Source organism: Sminthopsis crassicaudata, chromosome 6, assembly GCF_048593235.1.
Source record: "Sminthopsis crassicaudata isolate SCR6 chromosome 6, ASM4859323v1, whole genome shotgun sequence".
NCBI classification, from domain to species: domain Eukaryota; kingdom Metazoa; phylum Chordata; class Mammalia; order Dasyuromorphia; family Dasyuridae; genus Sminthopsis; species Sminthopsis crassicaudata.
Genome location: NC_133622.1, coordinates 89,731,696 through 89,742,253, shown reverse-complemented (window position 1 = coordinate 89,742,253; position 10,558 = coordinate 89,731,696).

The following is a 10,558-nucleotide window of genomic DNA, read 5'->3' as shown; positions in this document are numbered from 1 at the left end:
CAGGCCCTGTATATATTGGTCTTTACTAAGGCAAGGAGGAGTGGCAATCTCTATAAAGTGAAGTAACATGAAGGAAGTAGTAGAAAAGTTAGTCCTGAAACTTAACAATGATACCAGAAGAACGCCAGCTTCCAATGTGACTCCAAACTAGAGGTCGAGGAAGAAATCCAAGGGAGCAAAGTAAGTGAAACTTTTTTGGATGGAATTTTGTATTGATTGGTTGTGTCCCTTGCTCATGATCCTTAGATGTTTGTTTAATTTTTTAATTTAAAAATTTTGCTTTGGTTACCAACACCTTTCCTCCTCCTCACATTCTTAAGGGCACCACCCCTACCCAGTTACCCAAGCTCACAACCTCGGTGTCATCCTCAAGTCTTTTTTTCCCTTTCTCTTTCTCTGTCCCTGCCTTCCTTTCCCCTGCTTTATTCTCTTTATTAAGTATTGACATTATCTTTGTTGCATCTCTCTCTCTGTACCGCTTCGGTTACCTCACTGTGGACTGCTGCAAGCTTGTCACAAGACTCCCTCCTCTCTAGTTCATCCTCTATTCAGCTGTCAAAGTGATTCTCCTAAAGCACAGGTCTTGTCACAGCATCTCCCCAGTCAAATTCCAATGGTTTTCTATCAACTCTAGGATCAAATATAAACTCCTATGTTTGATATTCAAAGCTCCAACCTGCCCCCACTACCTTTCCAGTGGTCTTAGAGCTCACATCTTATCTCCACCTCCTCCTTTTATATGTATTCTTTGATCCAATAACACTGGCTTTCTTGCTGCTCCTTGAATACAACTCTGTCTTCTTACTCTGGGCTTCTTTCCTGGCTGTCCCCCATGCTTGGAATGCTCTTCCCCTCATCTCTACTTCCAGGCTTCCCTGGCTTCTTTATAAGTTCTAGCTTAGAGTTTTATGCAGGAAGCCTTTTTGCTGCCCCTTAATTCTAGTGCCTTCCATCTGTTGATTATTTAAAATTTATTGCATATGTATTTTGTTTGCATAGACTTAGTTCACTATTGTCTCTTTTGGAAAGCAGGCACTGTCTTTTGTCTGTTCTCCAGTGCTTAGTGCAGTGCCTGACTCCTAGCAGGTGTTTAATGTTTATTTAATCAATGATAGTTGGGGTTTGGGGGAGCATGTTTTACGAAATACTCTGAGATATGAAAATTATGGAACGCTGAAGATAGCAGCAACAAAGGGAAGGCACTAGAATTAAGGGGGGGACCACTTCCTACAGATGATGAGATTTTAGCTTGACTTTGAAAGAAGCTGGGAAAGCCAGAAGAGAAACACAAGAAGAGCGTTCTGGACATGAGGGATATTTTCTGCCTCATTATATCATAGAATCAGAATCTCAGGATGCTAGCAGAATGTTAGGTATCTTTTATAGGGAGGGGAAAGGAGTCTCAGACAGAAAAAATGGCTAGTCCAAAATTACATAACTAGTAGCTAATAGAACAGGACTTACTCAATTTTTTTGAGTCTTGAATCTATTTCCTGACTGATCAGGTGATGGGTGATGAGGGCCTGAACTAAGAAAGTGGTATGTAAGTTGTAAAAAAGGGACTATTATACATACAACTTGCTGCCTTTTGAACTAGTCAGTCTGAACAAGTAAAGTTCATTGTTAGGTTCTGTTTCTCTCAGTTCACCTGATTGATCACTTCTGTAATTGAGGTTCTGATCACCTTCTGTCTATAGGAGTGATCTCCAAAGGAGGGACGTCATTCCAGGGACTTGTGATGGAGATCAACCAATGAGAATTGGGAAGACAAAGTAGTGTTAAATTTTAGCCTCAATAACCACCATTTGGTGCTTTTTTGCAGACATAACTACACCTGCTCTTATTCTTTAATACTTTTCCTAGCTTGCTGTGAAAGCTTCCAACCTAAGTCTAAGCTTAAGGTTGGCCCTTCAGAGTGGTTATATCTAAAGGGACAGCTACTCATAGAAGTGGGGAAAAGTGGCCACTTCATCCCTTTTCCTCTTCCTCTTCCACTCCCCTTGCTCTCTATATCACATTTTGTTTATGGCAGGTGCTTTTTGAAGGTTCTGTGCTGGGGACAGTGATTGGTGAGTAAGACCCCCCCCTTTTCATTTTCCATGTGGCAGATCTAGTCACACAGAATGAAAAGACATGAAAGGATGGTGATTTCTGTTATCATTATGTTATCTTTCTCTTCAAACCCACCCATGTTTCAAATTTTCCTATTATTGTCAAGGGGATTACTACCTTCCTTCCAGTCACTTTGGTTTTTATAACCACAGTGTCATCTCCATCATCTCACTTTCCCCTATTCTATATCCACACATACATTAAGTTGTCAAATTTTATCAAATCTGCATCCACACCTCTCCCATTTGTCCCTTTTTTACAACTCACATACCACTTTCTTAGTTCAGGCCCTCATCACCCATCACCTGATCAGTCAGTCAATAAATATTTATTGATTACCTCCTATCAGCAGAAATGCTAATGATACAAAGAGAAGGAATTTAGTCCTTGTTCTCAAGGACTTCACAACCTAATGGAAGAGACAATTGACAAAGAAATATCCACAAATATATACAGAATAAAATTGGAATTAAATAACAGAGGTAACATACCAAAATTAAAAGCATTAGAAAAGGCTTTTTGTAGAAGGTGGGATTTTAGTTGGTACTTAGAGGAAGTCATGAAATGAGAAAAAGAGGGAGAACAATTTAGGTATGGAGGGGCAGCCAGTGAAAATGGCAGAACTTAGGAACTGACCTGTATGAGGAATTCTAAGGCAACTAGTGTCATTGAAATGTGGAGTGCATGGTGGGGTAGAAAGTGAAGATTAGAAAGGTAGAGGAGGTGCAGGGCAGATTAGGAAGGGCTTTGAATATCAAACAGAGGATTTTATATTTGATCCTGCAGATGACAGGGATGAAAACAGAGCAAGAAAGAGTGTGAGAGAGAGCGAGAGAGAGAGAAGAAGGAAGGGAGAGGGAGAAACAGAGATAGAGACAGACAGAGAGACAGAAACAGACAGACAGACAGAGGTACACACACACACAGAGAAACAGAGATAGACAGAGACACAGAGACAGACAGAGAGAGTGTGTGAGTGTGTTGTGTGTGTGATGGTCAGACCTGTTCTTCAGGAAGATCATTTTTACAGCTAAGTAGAAGAATCTTATGGCAGCAAGATTAACCAACAGCCTGTCACAATAATCAAGGCATTAGATAAGTCCAAGAGCAAGTATTATTTCATCTTTATCTCATCCTTTTCAAATGTGTATTTCTATGTTGTATAATATACATAATTAGAAGTACAGCAGTATATAAATAGTACATAATAGTCACAGACAGCACAGAGTAGTATATAAATAAGTATATCTAGGAGGGTATGCCTAAACATTTTTAACTGCTAGGAGCATGTGATTTTAAAAAGTTTGGAGCCCATACTTAGACTACTAAATAAGCTCCTAATTAGTCTACAATCTTCTAATTCATCTTCCATGCTGCTATCAAAATAATCCTCTTAAAACTCAAGTTGTACCTGATAACTCCCCTGCTTGAAAATCTGGGGTGTTCTCCTATGTCTGTAGAATAAAATACAATCTCAGCCTGAAATTTAAGACCCATCAAAATATCAGTCCTACCTATTTTTTCAACTACATTTCATACTCTTCCTCTTATGAACTTTATATTCCATTCTGTTCTTTTTTTTTTTTGGTATGTTTTGAGGCAATTGGGGTTAAGTACCCAGGATCACACAGCTAATAAATGTTAAGTGTCTGAAACTGGATTTGAATTCAGGTTTTCCTGACTCCAAGACTGCTGTTCTGCCTTCTGGACCATCTAACATCTGCACTTTGAACTTTATATTCTAACCAAACTGCACATAATACTCTATTTCTTGCCTCTAGGTATTTGTACAAATCATTTTCCATGCCTGGAAAGCCCAAGTACTTCATATCTGCCTGTTCTCTTCTGTCTTCCTCCAGGTTTAACTCAGTTATCACAGTCATCCTGGTGTCTTTCCTGATCTCTGACCACCTCTACTAAGAGTTCCATTCATTCTCTTGCATTATTCTTATCTGAATCCATACTGTGTCTTTCTAGCAAAATATCTTATCTCCTTGAGGGCTGGATCAATTTTTCCTTTGTCTTTGTATTCCAACCTTCCTGAAATGAATCAGACTGGTTAACAAAATAACTGGACCAAGTACAGATTTTTATCATTGAAAGTACCTAGGACATCTCCTACTTATTTGATATCTTTTCTAATTCAACATCAAAATAAATATTTAAATAGACACATTTAATATTAATTCAAGTTAACAGGCAAGAATGATAGGTATTAGGTCATCCAAATCAAAGAAATAGTAGGCCAAGCAAATTCCTTTGTGGTGCTATGAAGATCTATACATGATAATTTGATATTGTTTTTATATTATTTCTGGGATACAGGAAAACATCTTGAAAACATGGCAACAAGAGTTCATAAATTTCCTTAGTTGCTAAGAATGTTTTCAAATCCTCTCCCCTCCTCCCTGCAAATTTGAAAGTGCCTTTAAATTTAACTTGAATGGATTCAATTAAACAAAAAAATTATTAAGCACTTGTTATTTGCAAAGCACTGTCCTATGACAAATGAAAATCCTTGAGAGACAGTTTCTGGGTAATTAATAATCAATTGATTAATTAGGCTAGCCAGCAATTAATAAATTGATGGCCAATGATTTCTCTCAGTAATCAAATATGAGTCTGGAAGCCTTAAATATTTTTTGAAAGGGAATTCCCCTGACAAGTGAAAATTGACCCTGACTGGTGGACATTTAATGAGGAGAGAGGCTAGGAATCTTCAACTCCTGCTGAGAATGTGACTTGATCATGAGATCTAGCCATTGGGAGAGGGGGAATCCACCTCCATCTTGACCACTCTGGTTAGTTTTCTCCTTTATAGCTGGGTCAGCCTGGGTGGGAATTCCTTTCCTCATAGGCTAAGAACTTGCCCACACTGGACTTGGTTTATACACTAAACACAAATTAGGTCTCCTAGTTAGGTAGGTTCTGCCCAAGATTGAAGAGCATGTTTCTTTAAAGACTAAAGGTAATCTCACTAATCAGTCATGTTCTTTAGAAACTGACTTTTTTTTTTTTTTGGCTGAGCAATTAGGGTTAAGTGACTTGCCCAGGTAGAAAGTGACTTTTTATAGGATCTGAGCCTTAATGAGGAAATTGATGAAAAAAAGGCTAGATTCCACTTTAACAATTTATTATGAATATAATAGTAAAATAATAATTTCTCTCAGTCCTAGATACTTGGGAAATAATGAAACATTCTCTCCCTTTAATGAGCAGGATGTAATCTATTTATAGATAAGTAAATATGAGATAATTTGAGGAATTGCTATTTCAATAGTCTTCTGGTTGTTTTTTTCCACCTCAAACCCCTCTTTTTTACCAATCCATCTCCCACTCTTCTGTCAAAATGATCTTCCTAAAGCATAGGGGCATAGGTCCAATGTCACCTCTATTTCCACTTCCTACTCAATAAATTCCAGTAGTTCCTTATTACCTCCAGAATCAAATATAAAATCCTTTAATTTTTTAAAGTTTGAAACTTTCACATCTAAGCCCTTCCCAATTTTCTCAGCTTCTTACCCTTTACTCCACATAATTTGTGATGTTGTGACTCTGGCTTCATTGCTGTTACTCACACACAATGCTCCCATTTTCCGTATTTAAACCTTTCCTTTAACTATTCTTCAGATATTGAATGTTCTCCCTCCTCACTTCCTTGTCTGACTTCCTACTCAGCTAAAATCCCACCTTCTGCAGGAGGATTTTCCTTTTTCTCCCTATTGATATAGCTTTTCCTCAGCGATTGCTTTCTATTTACATTGTTTGTATCTTGTATGGATGGATTGATTTTTGCCTGTTCTTGAAGCTGAAACTATTCCCAGTGCTTTGCACATAGTAGGTATTTAATAAATGCTTTTTGACTGATTGAAGGGGGAGATTACTAGTACCTGGGAATACTCAGGCAAAGTTCATGGATTACATGTTAGCTGAGAAAGGAAAAGAAGATAAGGATTCTGGAAAGGGAAATGGGAAAGGAGGAATTCCAGACATGGGGGCCAGTCAGAGAAAAGATATACATGGAATATTGTGTGTGAATAATAATGAGGAGACTGGGGTCTGGATCATAAAATCAAAGAAGAGGAATAATGTGAAAAAAAAAGTCTTAAAAGTCTGAAAAGGGAGTTTGGAGCCAGAGAGTTGAGAGTTTTCAATGTGAATTTGTGACCTTTATGTCTTTGCATTTTTTCTGCCTTGTAAAGAGCAGGTGTCTCAAAATGTTGGTTGAAAGAATGAATACCTAATATAGAGTTATCACGATGTGAACTTTGCTTTAATGTCTGAATAAACTTCAGTCAGAGCCAAGAAAAAAATGTTAATGTCTGACTTCATCTCTACTGAGATTTTTAAGCAAAAAAAGGCATGTCTGTTAAAGACTCAGATCAAATCCTTTCTTCTCAAGATGGCCTTTCCCAGTTCTCCTCCCTTGCCCCATTTTTGTTGTTATCCAAATTGCCTCCAAATCACATTGTATCTATTATGTAATTATGTAATTGTTAGCATGTTGTTTTTCCTATTAGAATGTGTGTTCTTTGAGGGCAGGACTATGATTTTTGTCTTTCTTTGCATGCCCATTGCTAAACACAGTGGCTAATAGTAACACTTAAATGCTTATTAAGTGACTGCTTGGTATGTCCTTCTATATTACATGAAGCCCTAAGGAATGCTCTATCTTTTTAGGTATGTTGTCTTCATAACTTTTTAAAAAAACAAGAGGAGAAAGTTAGTGATAATGAAAAATAGATGTATTGACTTCATTACTTAAGGGCATCCACGATCTCATTAATAATAACAATAATAACAATAACAGCTGGCATTTATATAGCATTTTAATGTTAGTAAAGGGCTTATTATCTCTTTTTATTGTCACAATTGTGGAAGATAGGTGCTATTATCATTATCTCCATTTTCTAGATGAGGTAATTGAGTCAGAAGTTGACATTTTTCCAGAGTTAACAAATTCATACATGTCTCAGCTTGGATTTAAACTCATCTTCCTTATTCCAGTTCCACTGCTCTAGTCATTGCACCACTTAGGAACATTCTCTTTCTATGGCTGCAGATGATGACCCATTCATGGCTTGAAATCCTATGCAATGCTTATACATTTGGTTCTGTAAATCTTTAATGATCATTTTGGAGGCTTTGTTCAAGGTCAGTTATTCACTTATGGACCCACAATGAGATTCAGTTTAATTTTGGAGGGTCCTCAGATTTGGATGGGAAAAGTTACCATCTTTCTTTCACTACAAGTGATTTCTTTTGTAATTTTATTTTGTGCATTTAAAAACATTCCTATGTCAAGGGGTCTAGGGACTTTACCAGGTGACACAAGGGATTCTATGCTGCTTTTTAGGTCTTTTAAACTTCTAAAGCTATAAATATTCATGGGATGTCCATCTACTGTATTGCCTTTCCTACAAACTAGCTAGCCCACCTCCCTTTCTGATCACACATCTCTTGAATGATGTCTTTAACTTCATTTCTTATGTACGAGTCATTAGAGGTAATATTCTGAAACTTTCTTCATGCTCACTTTGTATCTCTCTATGGTTCTCCCTTTCTCCTTCCCCAGTTCTGGTTCTCTCAAGACAGAAGTGATGGATGAATGAATGAATGAAAAATCATTTATTAAGTGCTTACTATGTGCCAGTCAATCTACTGAGCCTTTAGGCTACAAAATTAGGAAGCAAGACAGTCCCTGCCCTTTGAGAGCTTATATTCGACTGTGGAACACAGTACACACTGGGGAGGGACAGCCAAGAAAAGAACGGAAGAATTGGGAGGCCATTTTCAAAGGCTTTAGTAGTGTTGATTTGAACATAGATCTCAGAGCAAGATTGGTGAGAACTGGACTGCACTGTGACAAGACAGAACAAGACAGAATATGATCGGAGTGAAGATGAGGATGGAAGTTCTCAGGAAGTGATTTGGTTCCTCACAATCATGATGTCCAGGGGTTTGTTTAAAGGCTGGGAGCAGAGATGGTATACGGTTGTGTCTGGGGAGAAACTATGGGTCCAAAGAAGTTCAAAGCTGATTGTTCCCACAATCTCCAGCCTCACTGAGCAAGAATTCATCTGTACACTTTAAATTCCTGGAGAAGTTCTCTTGGACTCCCTATTGAAAAATGCTAGCCACTCTTTTCTCGTGCTTTAAAAGCCGACATCTGTATGGGAGAAATGGGGGCATAGAAGCATAGGGTGCAAATTAGAGAGAAGGGGAGCAAGTTACAGAGATGATTACCACAACTAAAGGATCTTTTCTATTTTTGGAAAGCAGATGCCGGAAGAATGATCAGGTGGAGAAGCTTAGCGGTGCTTGCTTTTTATTTGGCATATTTTCCAATATGCCCCTTTCAAATAGCAGGAACCGTGTGCACTCCGGGGTGGGTGCCTCCCAACTGCCTTAGCCCGGCTGATCAGAAACTCCGAACGCAGGGATGAAAGCACTAGGGAGAGGGTGGGCAGGAAACGGGAGAAGGTGAAATCTAGCAAAAGGGATTTGAAAAGTAGCCTCACTTCAGGGTGTACAGGATAGCCCGAGGAGGGACATGCAGATGTACAGTCCATCCAGCAGCTGCCTTTCTTTATGGATGACAGATTTCATCAGCATCTTCAGAAGCTGCCACGGCAGCTTTGACTCATAGCTTGTCATGCATTCTTGCCATCAGGGTTTTTTCTCCTCTGTTTGAAACTGTAGATAGTTAAAAAAAATTTTTTTTTTCCTTCTGACAACCAAATGATGCCTGTGGAATGTCCCTGGCTAAAGCCATTCCTGGCTTTTGCAATGAAAGATTTAAAAATATATATTCTTTTTCTACCCTGAGAAAATTTTGCTCTTCACTCCCTTCCTCTTTATGGATAGTCCTAAAGACAGCTTTATTTTCAGGGAACTCTGCAAGGTGGACTTTGTAGGTGTTCCAACTGTCATCTTCATATACAGAAAGCAACTTCTTGCTTCACATGTGCTAGCATTTCTATAATGAGATTATTTCCTTGACATCTCTGTCACTCTGATATCTTCCTGTTGCTGCCTCCAGGATTTTTAAAAAAACAATATTCTCTTAAAGAAATTCAGCTGCAGATATTAACCTCTCCTTTCCCTCTTCCCTGTCCTTTGTGGCTTTTCTATCCCCAAATCTTATTTCTTCTCTGGATAAATAAGGTGGAATAGGATCTGTTCCTTTGTTTTTTTGCAAGCTTTTACAAGACTAAGCTACCCTGGGGACAGTATTTGGTCCTTTTGATATGTGTTGCACTTCTCTAGATATAGATTTGGGCCCTAAAGCAAAATAACTTGCATTTGGTAAGTTCTTCCTTCCCAGGTTCTGATCACATGTTGCTGCCACTGTGCTGTGTGATTGTTCCTATATGGCCCATTGTCTGGGGGCACATCATAAATCCCAGTAGCCACTTCTCATCTATAGAAGGGAAATGAGGAATACACATTAACAATATACAATATACAGCATCCTCAGTGCTAGTAAAAATAATACGCAAGAAAATTGAGAAGGGAGGTGAGGATTATTTAGGAAGATTTTGATAGGGTCATAGATCCAGAGCTGGGGGGAATTTCAGGGGCTCCCCCTTTCCCGTTTTACAGATGAGAAAATGGAGACCCAGGGAGTTTAAGGTATAAGATGATTTATTTTCCCTTCTCAGAGGAGCTGAATTATTTGAAGTAAATTGAAACATGAACTTCAGAATAGATTTATTTCATAATCATAAAATTGATGGGGACAGTAGGTACCATCACCTCTGACCCTTTCATTTTAGAGACGAAGAACTTGACACTCAAAGAAGTTAGAAAAAAAGGATAACTAATGGACAGTTCTTGTACTTGATTGGCTTAATAACACATGAAGAAAACACAAAGAAGATTGGAAGAATGTAGGGAAGACATAGTGAAATTTCTATAGGGAAATTATGGAGAGATATGGCCAAGAGCAACATGGTCTGGATATTGCTATCTGCACAATTGTAGGGAGAACCCTCATTTACAAGATCTATGAAGTGAAGTGTTCGAAGAATATCAGTCCTATCTGAGTCTTCTGAGATCATTCTTTCTATCTTTTGGAGAATACGTTTACAAAATATTTGTCAGGTACTTGCTAACAGAAATTAACTTTTTGTTTCTTAAAGACACAGTCAGCCTGGTTTATTTTGGAAATTTGCTGGTCTCCTGAACCCTAGAGTCCATTTTGCATGATCCTAGCTCCAACTCTCTGACTTATTTGTTCCCATCCAACAGCAGGTAGCTTTTTAAAAATACTTTGTTTTCCATTCTTTTCTAAAATATCCAATAATAACTGGCTAACGTTTCTCAGGACAGGTGAGAGAAGTATATAAGAATGAAATAGATATAAATTATGGGATTAAATGTCCGGAGGGCACAAGATAGGAAAACTGGTACCATGAATGGTAAGTTGAATGAATGAAGCTTG